General features: G+C 39.9%; 1 protein-coding gene across 6 annotated transcripts in view; it reads right to left on the bottom strand.

Moving 5' to 3' along the window:
• LAMA2 (laminin subunit alpha 2) overlaps nucleotides 1–21,431 on the bottom strand; it is a 1,220,316-nt gene that overhangs the window by 967,278 nt on the left and 231,607 nt on the right. The gene's annotated exons all lie outside the window — the stretch shown is intronic.

Here is a 21,431-nt window from a genome sequence, read left to right as displayed (position 1 = left end):
CATTATATAATCCAATCTTGAATATGTACCATGGGCATGTGAGAAGAGGGTGTACTCTTTTTCCCTCGGATGGTTTATCCTACACACATCAACCAACTGATATCTATACAATACCCCCTTCAAAGATTTAAGACTCCTCTCTCCTTCTCTCCTCCCCTCAGATGACACATCCCATCTGGGATCCAAACACAAATTAAAATCCCCCGCCACAACCAGGTTCCCCTTTTTAAACTCCGTAATTTTCCTTAATGTCCCTTCCAAAAATCCTGCTGGGTTTTTATTTGGGCAATATATGTTAGGGAGTGTATATTCCTTTGCTAATAATTTCCCCCTGATAAACAAGAATTGACCTTCCAAATCTTCCATTCTATCCTTCTCTTGGAAATCAAATTTTACTGAAAAATTAATTGCTACTCCTTTTGCCCCCTTTACAGGTGAATCCGCATATATCCATGTTTGATAATGCTTCAAATATAATTTCACATTTATATTTCTAGTTAGGTGAGTCTCTTGGAAGAATATTATATCTATTGAGTATTGTTGTACCTCCATCAATATCTTATGTCTTTTGCTGGGTGAGTTTAGCCCGTTCACATTATAGGTCATAAACATAATTTTATTCATACCCTCTGTTCTTTTTTTGATCTGTTCCCTTTGATTTTTTTCCTCTTGAATACAGATAATTACTACTAAACCCCTTCTCTACCCCATCTCCCCCCACCCTCACCCCCCTCCCCTTCCCCCTCCCCAACCCTCCCCTCCCCTCCTCCTTCTCCTCCACCCCACCCCCCAACCCCCTTCCCTCTCTCTCCCCCCACCCCCTTGGCTAATCATACGCCTAAGATTTTGACTAGAAGGATTCCCCCTCGCAATTCCTTGATTAGGGTGAGACTTGCACCATGACCACCTCCCTTTCATCTGTACAGATGACATCTCTAATTATCAAATAGTCGTGCGCTGAGCCTACGGGACTGCCAGCCTGCTCTAACCCTCCCCTATCCCCTTGATCATCAGCACAAGGGGATATAAACCAATGAGGAACTGCAAAATTCTAATGCGGCCCAGTGGGCCACTGGACGGAAAGGGGGGAACAACCCTCCCAACCACCAGGGGTGGGGGGCCTCTATGTATCCCCACCCCTCCCCCATCTCTATCCCATAGCCCCTTCCCCGCACTCATCTTCTAAGATCTAACTCCTATTTACTAATTACCCTCTACCACTTGCCCTCTAACTGGGGCCCAGGTGTCTCTTTCTCTAATCCCCTCACACCACCCCTCTATGTTAACTTTCTGTAAGTCCAATTTTTCACAAAAGTAATTGAAGTCTTCTGGGAATCGCAATCTTGCTGATCTTCCATCTCTCCATCCGACCAAACAAGAAGGAAATCTCTAACTATATCTGACATTTTTCTCTGTCATATGGATTAGAAGTTGTTTAAGGGCTCTCCTTCTCGCCAATGTCTCTGGAGAAATATCAGCATAAATATGTATGCCTGAATCTTCAAATTTTATTTACGGAAAATCCCGCAACCCTTTCCAAATCTGGTCTCAAATATCCTGAAACCTGGCTATCACGTCTCTGGGTCTTTCTGCTGATATGCCCTTTGGATACTCCATTTTTATACAATCTGTCTCCGGTCTTCCCATAATTGGGTTGCAAATTCTTTTCATTTTCCCCAGCAAGTCTTCCCCTTGTCCTTTTTCTTCTGGAATACCTCTAAACCTCAAATTAGTCCTTCTACTGTGGTTCTCCTGATCTTCCAGTTTAAATAATACTTCTCTCATTTCTAATCGCCGCTCTTCTATTTGCATTTCTAATCTCTCAATTTTTAGTGTTTGTTCCTCTACTCTTTTCTCCGACTCCTCCAAACGGGACAGTACATGACCCAGATCGCCTCGGAGGTTCCCGATCTCCTTCTTGACAACCATCTCCAATTTCGTAAACATTTCTATCAAATCCTTTTTTGAAAGGGTATGTACTGAGGACCCTTCCTGTTTCACTTTTCTTTGTTCCCCTCTCCTCTCTGAAATTGGGCTTCCTTTATCTTGGATCTCCTCCATATTATCAAGTTACAGTCTTGATTGATCACCTCTCATGTTTATAGAGCACTCTCCCTGGTTCTCTTGGTTTTACGATTCTGGACTTTTTTTCCCCTGTGCCGGCATATATTTTTTTTATCGTAAGGGAGTTTGCACTTGCCTGGGGTGTTGTAGGCCACCCCCTTTAGTTTGTTTACTTCTCATTTTCTTTAGAGGATTCCTGTTTAATGACTTATTTGTTATTTTGGACTGGGGTAGGCCTTTTATATATATAATATAGGTCTACTATGTAAGACTAACTTGGATCTTCTGTATTGAATTTGTGTAAATCTGCTATATACAGCTAAAACGTGTCTGCTGTATAGTACTTGAATTAAGTCAGCAATATATAACTTGATGCAGATCAGCTGTATACAATTTGATGTGTGTCTACTATTTGAAGTTTTGTGCAGATCTACTATGTAACACTAGATGGAATTCCACTGTAAAGACCTTGGTGCAGGTCACTTGTTTGGACTTCCATATGAATCTGTTGTTTGAAGCTTAGTGCGGGTCTTCTGCGTTGTATTTAACAAGAGCCTGCTATTTATGGCTTAGTACAGGTCTTCTGTATAAAATTTGGCATGAGTCGGCTGTTTGGAGCTATGTGGGGGTCCGCTGTATAACGTTTGGCATCAATCAGCTGTATAGAGCTTGTTGCAGATACGCTGTATATGCTTTGGTATAAATCTGCATTTAAGACCTTGGTGTGGATCTGCTATATGATGCTTGACGAGAATCAGCTGTGACTGAATATCAGTCTTTAGACTTCCACCAGCACCGACAGACATTGGTAATACAGTTCTCAAACAAATGTACCCAGTGTGCTGAGAAATGTCTGCAGCAACCCTTAATCGCCCTGCACCAGGAAATCTGCACCACCTTGGTGCAGGTCACTTGTTAAGACTTCCATATGAGTCTATTGTTTGGAGCTTAGTGCGGGTCTGCTGCATTGTATTTAACAAAAGCCTGCTATATATGGCTTAGTACAGGTCTGTTATATAAGATTTGGTGTGAGTCTGCTGTTTGGAGCAAGGTGCGGATCCACTGTATAACATTTGGCGTCAGTCAGCTGTATAGGGCTTGTTACAGGTACGCTGTATATACTTTGGTATAGATCTACATTTAAAAGCTTGATGTGGGTCTGCTGTATGGTGCTTGACAAGAATCAGCTATAATTAAATATCAGTCATTAGACTTCCACCTGCACCAACAGACATTGGTAATACAGTTCTCAAACAAATATACCCAGTGTGCTGGAAAATGTCTGCAGCAACCCTTAATCACCCTACAACAGGAAATCTGCACCAACCTTTTTGTATATGTTTTATTTTATATGCCCAATGGAATACGAGATGAATTTGGGAACTGAACATATGTCCCCAGGCTCTGGTCCCACTGCTGCTGGTCCCTTCCCCTTCTAACCTGTGACCGCCAGTCCTCTGGTCCCCAGGCAGTATCTGGGACAGCTGTGGGTCCTTCTGTACCTCTCCAGGTCCTTGCTTCTTCTCTCTCCTTCCTTGGCCACTTCCCCTAGCACACCAGATCCAGACTCACATTGGAGCGAATTCTCACTCTGCTCCCACAGCACACTGACACCACTCCCTTGCAGCACCACCGTCCTCCACCGCTCCAGATCAGATGACACCCAGGCTCCACGTCTTCTCACTCCAGGGAAGGGTAAGCTGTTTCCGCACTTAGGGCACAACACCTCATACTCCTTCTAGCAGGCCGGCGCCTGTAGCCTCCCAGCCATTTTGCGACGGCTTCCTGCTGTGGCTCCTCCCCATTTCCCCCGATTTACTCTTCTTTATTAACACAACCTCACACTTCAATCCCCAACTTAATACAAGAATCTACCATCTTTGGATACCTCTATAACATGAAAATGAATTATAACAAATCAGAAGCATTAAATCTAACTCTAACACCAGAGAGGGTTACCATAATATAACAAAATTGTACCTTTAAGTGGGTACCTCAAACCTTAAAGTACTAGGAATTTGGCTCACACCTAATACCTCTCTACTCTTTACCCATAATTGTGTTTCTCTGCTCAACTCAATCAAACGAGATCTCAAAACATGGTTCAGTAGGGTGACCATTTTAAAAATGACCATCCATCCTAAGGTTTTGTATATAATACAAGCTTTACCTATCAATATACCACACAGCTTTTTTAAACAACTTCAATCATTCCAAACTCAGTTCTAATGGGCACACAAAAAACCTAGACTAGGCTTCCACTTGATCACTAAACCCAAGGCAAAAGGTGGAATGGGACTGCCAAACTTTAAAATATACTATTATGCCACTCATCTCACAAGGGTGATAGACTGGCACTGTCACTTCAACCATAAACATTGGATAAACATACAAGCTGGTGCTATTACATTTTCCTTAAAATTCCCTCCTTGGTTACCATGGTCCAGCGTCCCTATATCAATAAAAAAACATCCTTTAATAGGTGCCACCCTCAAAGAACTTCACATAATTTCTAAGACAGAAACCATCTTCTTAACATCAAAACCTCTAACTCCTCTTGTACATAATTCAGATTTTACACCAGGGATCTTCAATCACCGTCTTTTTCTCTTGGTCAATGATATTCCAATTTTAGTATACCATTGTATTCATAAAAGCATGGTAAAAACCTACAATATGCTGAAAAGGGATTGCAGCGCTCCTACATTTCCCTTTTGGTCTTACTTTTAGTTGCACAACTATCTGACTAACTACGTACAAGACAAAGACCAGTCTCCTAAGACCTTTGAATCTATTTGAATCTCTATGGTTTAAAGGCCAGAAAGTGGAAAATCCTTTTCCTATTCTTGGCTTTGGAAATTGACCGATGGGAAAAACCTGTATCTTAGCACATAAATGTTCAAAAGGTATTAGAACTCAAAAATTAATATATAAAAACTGACACAATGGTACACTACCTCAGTCAAGATAAAAAAAATGGTTCCCTCAAGCTTCTGACTTTTGTTGGAGATGTGAGAATGATCTAGGCACAATTATACATATCTGGTGGCAGTGCCCCAAATTACTACCTTATTGGAATTCGGTAAAACCATTAATTGTCTGGATTACAGGCACAACTGTAGAACTCACCCCTGCATATTGCCTACTACACATCTCCCCTGCTCCTCTAAGCAAATACAAATGCCCATTGACCATCCACCTACTCAATGTAGCCAAATCTTTGATCCCTTTATACTGAAAGTCGACTTTAATTCCCACTATCAAGGAGTGGCTTAAAAAAGTAGACTTATCATATGAGATGGAAGAAATTTTGGCTATGGCCTCAGATAATACCACACGATTTAACAAAACTTGGAAAGACTGGTTCTTATTCACCTTTTCTGATACCTATGCTACTTTAAAAAGATTGGGAAGCTGAATCAGGCCTGGAGGAATATACCCTACTCTCTATCTATTTACTGATCGCATTCATTTTATTATTACAGGTCATACAGACTTTTACAGCTCATACCATTTATACCTCACCTCAACCACACGACACCCTAAATTAGTGATACAGCATCTGCAGTTAATTTGATGTATAAATTACCATATTAATATTTTTTTTGTACTATCACTAAATCTTTTGACAACTTTGTAAATTTGGATTTCAAATGAGTGTAAACGCATTGATATTCTTATACCCATTTAATATTATAATGTACATTGGCTTCATATATCTGGAAGATCTATTTTTTCTTTTTGTCATGGTAATTAGCCTGAATATATTTTGAATTAGAATGCTAAATCCTCCCTTTTTATCGCCTTTTCCCCTCCTTCTCCAAATAGGGAGCCTGTCAGACTATGCTAGTTGTGTATATATTGCACCTTTGATGTTCATCACCTACCATAAATATGATGCTTTGTACTTACCTATAAGACATAAATTACTTCTGTATGCTGGTTTTATGGACTGTTATATGCAATTGTTTAAATAAATGTTAATGCAAAAAAAAAAAAAGAGGCAGGGTGAATATTTTTCAGATCTCATTTGTTGCCACAAATATTTGGAAAATGAAGAAAGAAAACAAAAAAATATTTTTTCAAAACCTTGAGAGAAAAAAAGCTCACCATAATAAATTCCTTGGGGTGTCTACTTTCCAAAAAGGGTCATGTGTGTGGGGGGGGGGGGGTGTTATCCTAGCATTTCAGGGCCTCCAAAACTGTGATACCATGTTTTCCCCGAAAATAAGACACTGTCTTAGATTTTTTTTTGCTCAAAAAAACACACTAAGTCTTATTTTCGGGGTAGGTCTTATTTTTTAAATGTCCAGGTGTGGACAGGGGGTGCAGAGGTGAGCTGCTGGCAGTTGTGGATGACGGTTCCTATGGAGAGGGCCGGTTGATGACAGTTGTAAGCTGCAGTCAAGTGTTGCAGGGGTGACTTGACAGGTGAGTTTCAGACAGGATGCAGATATGAGCCACAGACAGGGTGCAGGGCTGAGTTGCAGAAGTGGGATGCAGAGGTGAGCTGTGGCTAGGGGGTGCAGAGCTGAGCTGTGGCTGGGGGGTGCAAGGGTGGGTTGCAATTCAGCTCACCTCTGCACCCCCCCAGCAGAAGCCCACCTATGCACCCTGTCTGCAACTCACCTGACTCAATTTACCTCTGCAATACCTGACTGCAGCTCACCTTTGCACATCCCCCCTCCCCCTCCACTGCCCTCATAGGTTTAGCTAGCTTTGCAAAACACAGCTGTCAGCAGCCAGCCCCTCTCTATAGTAACTCCCATTTTGGGTCCTATCTTCCCACACAGTGCACCAAGCGCACTTACTCGCCACTCCGCCTCTGCCCCACTGGCTCACCCCTGGGGCATTGGCTTCCATGCATTAGGCTACAGGAGGAGATGCCCCACCCCTAAACACACTGCATACTGCACCGGCAGATATCTGTTCCTTCCCTGTCCCACAGTGAGTACAGAGGTAGGGAGGTTATGTGGGAGCGGATGGTGCTGTCACTTCAGCCTCACTTCCGTGTTTATAAGAGACAGTAGATATGGGTGTGCACAGGGCCAGTGCCGGAGGTGGCGGAATGGTGTTCAGCCATGTTCCAGCTGAAAAAAAGCCCTGATCACAACTAGGTCTTATTTTCAGGGTTGGTCTTATACTTTAGCAATTCCCAAAACTAGCACTGGGTCTTATTTTCGGGGTAGGTCTTATTTTAGGGGAAACAGGGTAGGTAGTGAGGAAGTGAAATGAGGAAGTCACGCACCTTCAGGCTTTCAAAGTAGTCATTGGATGTTGGGCTCCTGTATGTAGCTAGGCTCCCAAAAAGTCTCACACATGTGGTATCCCCATACTCGGTAGAAGTAGCAGAATCTATTTTGGGGTGTAATTCCACATATTCCCATGGCATGTGTAAGCAATATATCATTTAAGTGACAACTTTGTGTAAAAAAAACAATGTAATTTTACAGAAATTGTGGTAAAAAATAAAGTATTCCATTGACTCAACAATCTGTCAGCAAACAGTCTGGGGTGTCTACTTTCCAAAAAGGGGTCATTTTTTGGGGGATTGTGCTATCATGAAATTTTGAGAGCCTCTGAAACTGATAGGTATTGAGGAAGTGAAATGAGAAATTTACGCACCATAAGGCTTTCAAAGTGGTCATTGGATTTCGGGCACTTGTATGCGGCTAGGATGCCAAAAAGTCTCACACATGTAGTATCCCCAAAACCAGGAGATATAGCAGAATATATTTTGGGGTATAATTATTATTATTATTATACAGTATTTATAAAGTGCCAATAGTTCACTCAGCGCTGTACATTACAAAGGGGGACAGAACATGTGACAGAACAATACCAATACAATGCAAAACATGAGGGGATCGAGGGCCCTGCTCTTTCGAGCTTACAATCTAGAAGGGACGGGATAGTGGTACAGGAGGAGATAGCTGTGGGGGATGGAGTGGTAGGAAGAGTGGAGGAGGTCGGCAAGTTAGCAGGGGGTGAGGTAGGCTTCCCTGAAGAGATGGGTTTTCAGGGTACGCCTAAAGGAGAGGAGAGTAGGTGATAATCTGATGGGTTGGGGAAGGGAGTTCCAGAGGATGGGTGACACCCTGGAGAAGTCCTGGAGGCGGGCATGGGAGGAGGAGACCAGGGAACTAGAGAGAAGGAGGTCTTGTGAGGAGCGGAGTGTGCGTGTTGGGCGGTACTTGGATATTAGGTCAGTGATGTAGTTCGGGGCAGTATGGTGGACAGCTTTGTACGTCAGTGTTAGGATTTTAAATTTGATCCGTTGCGCAATCGGAAGCCAGTGGAGGGATTGGCAGAGGGGGGTGGCGGAAATGGAGCGGTTGGAAAGGTGAATGAGTCTGGCAGCCGTTTTCAGTATCGACTGAAGCGGGGATAGCCAGCGGCGAGGCAGGCCAGTGAGGAGGGAGTTGCAGTAGTCGAGTCGTGATATGATGAGGGAGTGGATGAGCTGTTTAGTGGTTTCTGGGGTTAGGAACGTGCGGATTTTGGCGATGTTGCGGAGGTGGAGTCTGCACGAGTTTGGTAAAGATTGGACTTGGGGCTGGAAGGATAGGTTGGAGTCCAGAATGACACCAAGTACTCTGGCCTGCAGAGCGGGTTTGATATTGGCGTTGTTGGATGTGATGTAGAAGTCAATGGGGGGTGGGGTTCGGGCTGGGGGGAAGACAAGGAGCTCGGTTTTGGAGAGATTCAGTTTAAGGAAGTGGAGCGACATCCAATCTGATATGTCGCTCAGTAGGTGTGTGATTTGGGCAGAGACCGAGGGGGTGAGGTGGGGGGTTGAGAGATAGATTTGTGTGTCGTCGGCATAGAGGTGGTAGTTGAAGCCGTGAGAGTGTATGAGTTGGCCAAGGGAGGAGGTGTAGATGGAGAAGAGAAGGGGCCCAAGGACAGAGCCTTGAGGGACCCCAACAGAGAGGGGGAGTGAGGGGGAGGTGGTAGCATTATAGGTAACGCTGAAAGAGCGTTGTGACAGGTAGGATGAGAGCCAGGAGAGAGCAGAATCTCTGAGGCCGAGGGAGTGTAGTAAAATTCCAAATATACCCATGGCATGTGTTAGCAATATACCATTTAAATGACAACTTTGTGTAAAAAAATATATATATTTGCCATTTTCCAAAAACTTGTGGAAAAATAATAAATCTTCCATGGCCTCGATATGCCTCTTAGCAGATAGCTTAGGGTGTCTACTTTCCAAAAAATGGTCATTTGGGGGTGTTTGTTCTGCTCTGGCATTTTAGCACTTCAAGAAATGTGATAGGCAGTCAGAAAGTAAAAGCTGTATAAAAGCTGTAAAAACCTAGCGGTGATCAAATACAACCAAAATAAAGCTCTATTTGTGTGAAAAAAGGACATAAATTTCATTTGGGTACAGCATTGCATAAACGCACAATTATTAGTTGAGATAGTCGAGTGCCAAATAGCAAAAAAATGGCTTGGTCAGGAAGGGGGATAAATCTTCTGGAGGCAAGTGGTTATGGGGTACCTAAAAAAAAAACCCTACTCATTCACAAAAAACAAGTTGTAACCTAGAAATTAAAAAACACCCAAATGTTTGACAAGTCCTTTAGTAAAAAATAGAAATCCCTGAAAATGTTCCTTGTTGCAAATCCCTCATCAATTGTGTTGTTCAGTGATGCAGGTCCACATCAATCATGATGTCCAACAATCCAAAAAAAAAAAACCACTACCCACTAATCATTCACCGAATGCAAATTCCAGTCCAGTCCTTTTGCTTACATGGCAGGCATTCTCGGCCATGTAAGTGAATGGGGCCAGTGACATCACTAGTTGATAAGGACTCCGGTGTCCTTAACTACCATTGACAGTAGGAAGCTGTCATGTGTAATAGTAGTAGTAATACCACTATTACACATGACATTCGGCTCCCACCAAACGGGTAAAGGTTTCGGTATTTATCCAAACATCTGAACAGCTAAAGTTCAGTCGGAACATGTGTTTGGACTGAACCTTGAGGTCATCCTACTGATGAAAGTCCTGAAGCCTATACAGAAACACCAAAATATGTACAGAAAATTCCACCTAGCTTGCATCCTCAAACCCTCTTCTGTGCCCACTGTTTATTTTTGGTGGAAACCTCTCAGTTTCTTAAATCTTATCTTACTACTGCCCTTTTACATTTGATTAAATGCCATAGAAAAAATTTATGCCTCTAACAATAACTTAATGTTCAACTTAGGAAAAAAGTAAAAATTGCCTATTTAGAAGAAACTCATTAAAAATAACTTACTCATCTGTCAAATTAGACTGTCCCTAAAGCTTTTTGTGCCAACGTCCAAAAAAATTAATATTGTAAAAAAAACAGGTTACCATTTGTTAAGAAATCTCTTTCCTCTTAATACTAAGCCCACCTCTTAGGCCAGCTATACCTATATCTTTTCATGTACAATTTTCCTTTAGATTTACCAAAACTATATAATATGAGGTCAAAAACTTCCAATTTCTATGCAATCAGGCAGGCCCGTACACTACATAGTTGAACGTAAATCCAAAGAAAATTGAATAAGAAACATGTATAATGCATGGCCAACTTTAGACAAAAAAACACAGAAAGTGTTGTAAATTTCCTTGAAAAAAATTGTGTTATGCAATTGCGCAGTGTGTCCATTTAGTGTGTTCCTCCTTTACTACTGCAAACCTGTTCCTGACATTATCTTATACTTTCTTCAAATTAGCTGTAAAGTAAGGCCCACTGCTTGTCTTTCCCCCTGACATTCATATAGTTTAGTTCTGCTGTTTGAATCTCAAGAAGAATGTTTGATCCAATCAATATGAACACTTTCATTTTCATGCTCTAGTAATACCAAATAATGAGATAAACATACAGCAGACTACAGTTATAGAAGTAGGTTTAGCAAAATATCCACTACAGAGCAAATCAGCAGAAATGGAAGCTGAGGTGACTCCGTGGATGGATTTTGTGCAGTTCCTGGGCTAAGTACACTGCATCAATATTTTAATCTAGCAATACACAGTGCAAAAATGGCAATGGACTATATATGCCCTGCTGTTTAAATCAGGTAAACAGAAATTATTAAACACTATTCATTAACAAACAATGACATTTATGTTATTGGAAAGTGTCACATTAAACTCTAGCAATATACACTGTGATATGGGTGGTGTTTAGCTCAGTGATAGATGTGTTTCAGTGGGTCCATGTGAGTAGGGCAGTTTGGTTTAGGGCTTGGTGGACCACTTATAATAAACAAACATAAAATCTTTATGTTAGGTTGAGGGAGTTTTTCACTAGCAAAACAAGTAACACAAAGTAGCTCTGCTTCTCTTCTCACTGGTCCTTCAGATCATATCCCCCAGCTCTCCTGGTTCTCTGCGTTCTCCTGACTCACTCAGACTATAGTTACAGCACCCTGCTGCATGGGCCCATTCCTGGCCTCTCAATAGGAGATCTCATTCTGCCAATACTTACAGGCTCCATCTGTCCCCTAAACTCAGCTAGTCACTCCAGTTCTCCCAGTCCTCTAGACGCACTCAGCTTTTCTGACTCCCTCAGTCCTGTGGGCAATCCATCCTCCAGCATGGAGTACTGTCTCTTGAGTAGAGCACACACCTCTCTCTAAATGGGAGCATGCCTATCTCCTAGATGGAACACACAACTGTCTCTTGATGGGAGTACTGTGCTATGCCCAAGCTTATCATTATTAGGGCTGTGCACACCTGGACACCGTCCCTGCTGGCCTTCTGCAAGATCTGGACACTGAGTTGGAGATTTCCTCCTTCCCAAAATCACTTCAAAGTCTCCAAACTACAGAGCCCAGTCTGGGAGTACCAAAATCCAGGAAAAGTTGTAAAAACAGATTTTTCTGCTCATAGTCAATACGTCCTGCACTCTGCATATAAGAAAACCCTGAGTCCGTTCTACAACCATTTTCACAGTGGCAGGGCCTCTCACTGTCGAAAAAACATATATGAGAGTAATCACTAGACACAGCATAAAATGGAAATATTAAAATAGTAAAAATGTATGTAAACGAGCAAGGGTTTAAAGACACCAACAAATGTACAATTTAAGTTTACAAAAATTCTGATATGGTATCAGTACCCTTTCACACACAATTTTCACAGATTAGTATACTTCCCAACTTACTGTTCAGCAAGCACTAGCCAAGATTCAAAATAACTATTGGCAAGCTGGCTGTACCCAAGTCGATCCATTGATCGTCTTGGGTATAACTAGCATGTCCGTTTTTTGCATGCATCTATTGCCGGCGGCAATAATTACTGTGTTCTCCCACCAGGGATGGCTGGACATCCCTATCTCCCAACAGGAGAACACAATAGCTCCGTGGGAGCTATGTTGATGGGGGAATCAAGTGATTTTCTTTCCTGCAACCCATGGTTACAGGAAAGAAAATATCATTACTATGGCATGCAGAAGAAGGACACATTTTACAACAAACAATGTAAAAATATGATAATTAGTTTATTTTTCACCAATACTATTTTTTTTTTACTGGCTTTTCGAAATAACAAATGCTGTTTGGATAAAAAGCTTAGTGTAGTGTAACATTTTTGGCGGTCAGTTAATATATTTTTTTAAAGAGATCTATACGTCATACCAAAAAGAGGGACAACTGTGGAAGAAGAGAAGGATTAATTTGGATACAAAAGAGGGACAGTCCCTCCAAATCAGTAACATTTGGAAACTAGGACCGAAATTTGCTTGTTTGGGCATTTGTACAAATGTTGAGAGCTGAATATGATGTATATTGCCATTTTTTCTACGGTTACAATATATGACAACTTGCTCTGTCAATAGTTGTTAAGAAAGCTGCAGGTGTCCATAGGAACAAGGGATGCCACCCAGCTTCATTCACAGTTATGTAAACAAAGTGGCAGGGATAAACTTTACATCACTGTCTAAATATGGCCATACCAATATTTACTTAATAACATCACTGTGGTATACCCTCTATTTTTTAAATTTAGCAGAGGAACCAGAGCTTCCATTCACAGCAAGTGTATTGAGGTGACTAGACATGTCCTCAGTCTGAGGATTTTTTTTCTTTTGGTGAATCGGTGGCCATCACTCATTGTAATTGAATGAGGATCTGCATCACTGAGCAGCATTATTGATACATTTATATTGTGGGACTTTTTTGGGGGGCTACTTTTCACAAAAAGGACTTATTAAAAAGTGTGAGTCTTTATTCACACTTTATAGTTTTTTAAAGAACTGTATTGCTATCACAAGAAATGAACAACATTCCTTGTGAAAGCATGGGCCATGACAGGTCCTTTTTATGGAGCAATCTGGAGTCTTAGATAGTAGACCTAATATCTCTCCTCTGGCCTCCAAAGCATCTGATCATACGGAGATTGGTTTGATCAGATCCTTTGTAAACAACAAACTGAATCTGAAAGTGATTAAATCCTAGGTGCTTCCCATTTTTTACATAGCGGAGGGGAAGTTGATACAGATATACCTTCCCCTCCTCAGCACATCAAGCAGTGGCAGTACAGGACTCCCAGATCGGTTGGGAGAGCCCAGTAAAGGCAGTGGTGGAAAGTGGGGCCCTTCTTCACTGCCTGGTCTATAAAAATGATCAAAAAGCTGTATAGCCACTCTGATCACTTTTACCATATTCAGAATTTCTGGCCCTAAAAAATTATATCTTTATCAGTGCTGCAGCCACAGGGATGACTGGGATATCACCCTTCCCATCTAAAGACGCACATAAAAAAAAAAAATATATATATATATAAATATACAATATATATATATATATTCAGCAGAGCTAACGGGTAGTGGTTTTAAATTTAGTTTGTTTGGCACTGAAAGGTGGTTATCAGTTGAAAACATGTCCAGAATAACTAAAGAGCTTCTGAATTAAACACCTGCAAGAAGGAAAGTGCAAAACACATTGACATTAAATTTACTGGATATTAAGCTATAACAATTTTTAACCTCTGAAATGGGACTTTAAAGGCAAATAAACGAATACATTCAATATTTTAAAAAACATATTTTATTTTTTGTTATTTAAAAAAATATCATTATTAAAGGAAAATATGATGCTACAATATAATACAAGGCATGAAGCACATCATAAGGTGATATACTGTACATAAGTGGGATATTTAGATCAGGGGCGGACTGACAACTCATGGGGCCCCCGCGCAATAGGGGATCATGGGGCCCCTGTGTCCTTGCCCAAACTCAAAAAAGCTTATGAAAAAGGTATCAGGGGCATCTCATGGGGCCCCCTACTGACCCCGGGCCCTCGGCAGTGCCCAAGTTTTCAAATGGTAAGTCCGCCCCTGGTTTAGATATACTGTACATGTTCATCATACTTATTACCTCTAGTTGTTCTGAAGTTGGGAATTGGGCCAATGGATCATTTCATTCTCTCCCTTTTAATAAAATCCCATTTTGGATGCATAATGTATTTTTGATGCATTTTGAAATGTTGTTTATAAATGTTTTCCTTTGAGTAATATTTTTGTATTGTTTTACATGGTTCTAAAATTGTAAACAGATGTCCCCCTGTATTAGTGTTGGTGATGGATTTGCCCCTCTCCAATATGGTTCATGGAGGAAATACTGTATGCCTGGCACACAAAGCCTCAACTGTTTGGTTAACAGTGGGGGCTTTCATGTTTATGCAGTCCCATGGCATTGTCCCCTTTGCTTTAGTCTATTCTATGCAGTGGCAGTGAGGCTCTAGGTAACGGTGGCAGTCTCCAATATGGCATTGCACCTTTATGTATATATATATATATATATATATATATATATACTGTATATATATATTTTATATATATATATATATATATAATTAGTAAGGAGAATATATCAATTAGGTTAGGCCTAATTCTTGCCTCCTTGGAGATACATATAGATTTTTTATGTTTCGTTTTTGTTTAGTACTGGTCTGGTAGTCTTTGCATAAATCCCAGGTGTTCCTGGATGTTGGGGGCAATATATCCAGCAATATTCTATGGGTGTGTCCTTGAACCATTTTGCATCATATGTAAGTGGATTTGTAAACTTTAATTTTCAAAAGTGACCAACAATGCAAATTGTATTATAATGTATTATGAGCATATTATAAATGGATTCTTGTACTCTACAGAGTGGTATCACATCCCTGAGGAAGAGTTTATTTTGAAAAAGCTCAAAAAGAGTTGGACACCCTATGGCTGAACAAACCCTACAATCAGGACTATGTGATTGTGTGTTGTTTCATTAATCAGCAACTGAGAAATACCACAATGTATAATGAGTAGCGATGGGCCAAACACCCCCATTTTCAGTTTGCAGTAGAACATTTCAACCTAACGAAAGTTCAACCGTGAAGTATGAACTCAATGCAAGTCTATGGGATTTGAAATTTTAAATTCAAAAGTGCCCATTTTAAAGGCTTATATGCAAGTTATTGGCCATACAATTGGTATGGGGACTCAGGAACTGCCCTGAGAGACATGAATCAGTAAAAAAAAATTCAAAAAGTACCATTTTTAAAAGGAAAGTCATTAGTCATTTGTTAATGTAAAAAAAAAAAAAAAATCCTTTAAATATCATGCCTGGGGAGGTCCCCTTAAGCTTCCTGCAAAGCTGCACATTTGTACAGTGTATAGGACTGACATTTAAAAAAAACATGATGACCCTTTAGCAAGTTTAGGAGGGACCCCACAGTAATTTTTTTTAAGTGGTGGGATTTCCCCCACCTCCCAAAAATGGGGGGGAATGTGTGGGATTCCCCCTAAATGCCATACCAGGCCCTTTAGACCTGGTAGGACTTTTAAGGGGAACCCCACCCCCTGTCCCAATGCCATGGGCACGTGGCCCAGTAAGGCTCAGGGAGGGGTCACTAATTTGGCCCCCCCTTTCCTGGTCTGCCAGGCCTGTGCTCGGAACAAGGGTCTGGTAGGAATTTATGGGGACAGGAATGGTATCTACATAAAGGGGCCTTGAGAGGAAAGAAAGTTCTTCTCTTCCTCCCGCTGTTCTGCTTCAAGTGCCCTGTCCATGATTCCATGCAGCGTGTGCTCCATCTGGAAGACTAGGGGGATTGTGTCACTGATGCTTATGATGTGTTTCATGTCTTGGATTATATTGTAACATAATCTTTTTCTTTAATAATGATATGTTTTTAAATAACATAAAATAAAATATGTTTTTTTAAATGTTTCATTTATTAATTTAGTTGGCTTGAATTACATTTTAAATGTGAAAATTGTTTGTGTTATACAAAAACAATGGCAACTACACCCTCAGCTGCAAAGACTCTTTCTTTTTTGCATGGACATTAAGCTTTAATTTCCAGGAACTCAAGTAGGTTGAATGATTTTCCCATGTCTTCCCATATTCATTGTGTAGAAGACACTACACAGAATGTCTCATGCAAAGGTTTTCTCAGGGTACAGTAATAAACTAATAAACCATTATGGTAGTCAGTGGATCCTTTAGGTATAACATATAACATGTAAATCTTTTTTTCCACAGATCATAATATACTATCTCCCTCTTTGCTGGATTAATCTCCACTGTTGTTAAATAAACAATGTAATGAAAAATAAATAACAACCTAGTAGATACATAACTCACCATATTTTAAAAATAATGCACATTAATTGAATGAAGTAAGTAGGAGATTTTATTATGATGATCTAAAATAAAATAACAATAATAAAAATAATAATAATGTAGTATTGAATATCTGTGAAAACATCCTACATTTTTAAAATTTCAGATTACAAAGTACAAACCAAAGTGAAAACAATGGAAAGTATTGTTTGGCTCAAAGCATTCTTGAAACTCCTAACATTCTGAAGACCGATGCCAGGAATATTCAATAATGGACAGTTGAATATTTATAAGAATGCCATTGATTTGTCAAATACCGGGAACACATTTAAACATGTTTCCAATCCTTGCTGACATACACACTTCAATATTTTTTTCAGGGGTAACCAAACCTAAGTTGTAAATAAGGATCTAGTGTTGTTTACACTAACAGTTACAGTATATTGTTTGAGTTACATACAGTAGGAAGACCCAAATAATATCACTCTTCAGTGTTTCTTTCTTAGAAAGGTATTTTGTAAGCTTTCTGTGATATGTATACATATTTTTTTTTTTATCATTTGTTAAATTAAATTTAAAATCACGTGTCTCAGTATGTGAAGTATTATCCAAATTGATTCCAGTAATGACAGAGTACTCTAGTGCCCTGTGAAATTATTTATTTGGAAAATAAGTCGCAAATACTTCAATTTACTTGAATTTAGTGTTTATGTGCCCTGTACTATCATGAATGTATAAGTAAGGTAATGGAGAGTTCCTTTATAGACTGCATATCAGTGTAAAAATTGTACATAGTGGAGAAAACATTAAAGGCAAAATATAGTGTGCTTTCAGTGAGTGTATACTTGAATCATTATTCCAGTGTTAAACTTAAAGTAAATTTGATGTGACTTTTACATATTTGCTTTTAAGAATTTTTGTTGTAGTATTAAAAGCTGGCGGTAGAGGTAGGGCAGGTGTGCTACTAAAAAGAGAGTACCTAATTCCCAAAAGGGGAAGTTCCACTTTTCTGCTTCCCCCCTGCCCACTAAAACGTTTGATGCAACACATTTTGGGGGAGGGGCAGATACCTAGTTTTGATAGGTACTCATTTCCACTTGAATCGCCTAAGTGATTCAAGCAGAAGTTCACCTCTCCTGCCTGCAGCCTCTTGGGACATGCCAAAAGGGGACCATTCAAAAAGCACAGCTCAGCTTATGCATGCACAGTGGGAAACCAGCTGTGAAGCCATAAAGAGTCACAGCTGGCTTCCCATACTAAAGATGCCAGCACCGGGAACCAAAACACAGGTGAAGTACTGGCGCTGAGGACGGTGCTGGATTCTTGTTTCCTTTTAAAAGTCAGCAGCTACAGTATTTGTACAGTAGCTGCTGACTTTTATCATCTTTAGCTACTGCTGAGATATCAACAATGAAGGCAAAAAGAGTCCTACATGCAAAAAGTGACTTCAATTCAATTCATCTGAAGCTGTGACTGAATCTGTGCCCTTCAGCCCTTACTGTTGGTTCATCTATGATCACTATGCAATCCTAAAATAATTGAATACACCCATCACCTTATCCATATGCTCCAAGGTAAAGGTTAGGATTACACTAGCAATAAATCTCTCTGTTGCTAAGAGATTCAACAACTAATTGGCAATCACTTAATTTGTTTAACACTGACATCACTGTTTTACTAATTAGGTGACTGTCGGCAAGTGGTTTAATCTTTCAGTTTAGATAGATTTGCAGTTATATTTATAATAATTGTGTATTAGGCAAATTACAGATATTATATGTGGTGGCTGTGTGAATGCTGGAGACATTAGCACAGCAATGTTTTTATTAATAGGCTCTTATTTTCTTCTTTATCTTGTAACCACTTCCCGTCCAGCCCATGTCCATAAATGGCCGGATGGGACCAATGCAGGGGCGGGTTGTCGTTCATAAACGAGTCCACATTTTCAAGCTGTGCACGCTCCCTGAGAGCACGTGGCACCGCAATCCGCTGCCTGCTGTGTCCAGGGGACACAGCGGAACACCGATCGCTGTACGGGACCTCTGTGTGAGGTCCTGATTATGTGATCACTGATTGGCCAATCAGTGATCACATGAATAATAGTAAGCAAGATGTCACTTCTGACATCATTGCTTACTACTAGTGAAATCTGTGATTAATCACAGAGGTCACATGCTACAAGGCTATTCACAACAGCTTGTACCATGTGACAAGCTGTGACCAATCACAGCTCTCACAGTATATCTCAGTGGCTGCAAGAATGCAGCCAGAGAGGAGAAATTATTGCTTTTGGAACTTTTATGGGTGTAAAAGCAATCAGTGTAAAAAAAAACTGCATCACTATGGTGACACTGTACTGCTAGGGTGACAGTATGTTAAAAAAAATGTAAAAAAAAGTTTTTTAACCTCCTTGGCGGTATGATTCTTTCCAATTGTTTGTGCTGAAAGCGGTACCATTTTTTTGCATGGAAATATGTAGTTTTTTATTGTAGGCTGTAATTTTTAGGAATAACTCACTGAAATCTGTCCGAACAAAAGTCTATTAAACATTCCGGATATGATAAATTTGAAACACGAAATCATAAATTATAATTTAATAAATAATCATAAAAAATAATAATATAATAATAATACATTTAATTCAATAATATAATCAAACCAAAAACACTGAAATTTGAAATACAGAGGCAAATTCACACATCGCTGAGCAAAGTCGCAAAATCGTTTTCAGTGTCTGATGACGAATTTCCCCACGAATCATTATCACTCAATTCTGCAAGTGATTCTGATTTACTATCGCTGTTCTAAAACCGTTTTTGACGTAAAGGGACGCTTTTTGGACGCCATGGACTTTTCTAAGTTTCCAGGCAGAAAGAACATTCAAAATGCAGGCAGGGCACAGGACAAAGCAGTAGGGACAAAATATATGTGAAATGCATTGAAACAGCAATGACAGCAAAAATGACATTTTTTAAAAATTTCAAATTTCCAGCCGGTTCCGGCGCCCGTACGTCCCAACGTCACAGGGACCGGAACACAGAAGCCGGATGCCGGCATCGGCCGGAGGAGATGGCCGGGGACGCTGCAGGGGACACATCGCGGGAGCGAAGGACAAGGTAAGTGCTGCAGGGACCCCCAGAGCAACGCCGCATGGTAAGCCCGAGTGTAGCTCGGGGTTACCGCTTTTGGTATAGAACTTTTACCCCGAGCTACACTCGGGATTACCGCTAAGGAGGTTAAATTACAATTTTTGCTTATAAACTAATTTGGGTAATTTTTTTTTACTAAAAAGGTAACCAAATGAATTTTGGCCAGGATTTATGAAGAAAGATTATTTATTTTCAAAATGTTATAAGAGAAACACTTTTTTTCAAAAGTTTTGGACTTTTTCATTTATATAGCAAAAAAAAAAAAAAAAAATCCCAGTGGTGAATAAATACCACCAAAATAAAGTTTTATCTGTCTCGAAGAAAATGCTAAAAAATTCATATGGGTACAGTGTTGCATGACCGCGCAATTATCATTCAAAGTGTGATAGCACTGAAAGCTGAAAATTGGCCTGGACTGGAAGGGGGTAAATCTGTCTGGACTTGAAGTGGTTAAAGCAAACCTGTGCTCTGCCTATTAAATGCAAAGCAACAGGTTTGCTTTAAATCCCTCATTCCTAGAAGCATATGCTTACCTCACCTTCGTTTGTTTAGCACCAAGAGACAAATTTAAAAATCTGGTTCTTCTAGTTATGGAATAGCATCTGACTCTCTTCATATTGAAGTGCTAGGCCAATCAGTGTTGTAATATGGGGAGTCCATAGACTTGTGTAAGCCATAACTATAACTTGTAGCTTACATTATTATTATTATTATTATACAGGATTTATATAGCACCAACAGTTTGCTCAGCGCTTTACAATACAACGGGAGACAATACAGCAACAATACAGTTCAATACAGTTCAATACAAGAGGGACAGGAGGGCCCTGCTCCTTACAGCTTACAATCTAGGACATGAAGCTTTCCTTTTGCAGATATCTGCATTAAAGTGGACCTGGTAAAATGTCAGGGTAGACAAACCACAGATTCTCTTTTTTGTTTAGACATGATCTCTTTGTCTTAGTCTGTATCATACAAATATTTAAATAAATAATAATGTGTTAAAATAGACCTTCGATTGACTAACCGACTATCCCTCTCTTTCACACACATACATTAGATTTTTTTAAAATGTATTTTCTTTTGTATTTTTCATGAAATTACACACAATCCATAAAGTTAGGTACCATTAATTATTTTACTTTGTAAGTACCTCCTCAAAACAAATAAAACCCAAGAAATGCATTCAATTAGATTTCCCAATATTTAATACACCTTCTTCTTCACTTAACTGATTTACTTCCTAGCACACCGTAATACCCTAGAATAAGATGTCTTGAAATGTGTTGCTGAAAGTTAGTGACTTATTTGTAGTTAGAGATGTGCAAATGTTGCTGGAAGGTCTTGAGCTCTGCAATGAAGCTTATTTTAGTTTATGAGGGGCGAATCTAATTATTCAATACCTGTCATTTGTAAGGCTAAAAAGCTAGCTATTGTCAATGAATAGGTATGAACAGCCACACAATGCAATGAATGATATGTACCAATGCCAAATTTCAAAAAGTAACAATAACAACAAAAAGTAACAAAATAAAAGTAGAATAAGATATCTTGAAATATGTTGCTTAGTAATAGTCAATAACCAGTCATCAACCTATACCTTTATACTTAACCCCCAACACTTAACGACT

This window comes from Staurois parvus, unplaced genomic scaffold (assembly GCF_062004578.1).
Source record: "Staurois parvus isolate SC_StPar_1 unplaced genomic scaffold, SC_StPar_1.0 ptg000165l, whole genome shotgun sequence".
NCBI lineage: Eukaryota > Metazoa > Chordata > Amphibia > Anura > Ranidae > Staurois > Staurois parvus.
Note: the sequence above shows the minus strand (reverse complement) of the source record. Positions and strands in the feature narration are given on the sequence as shown.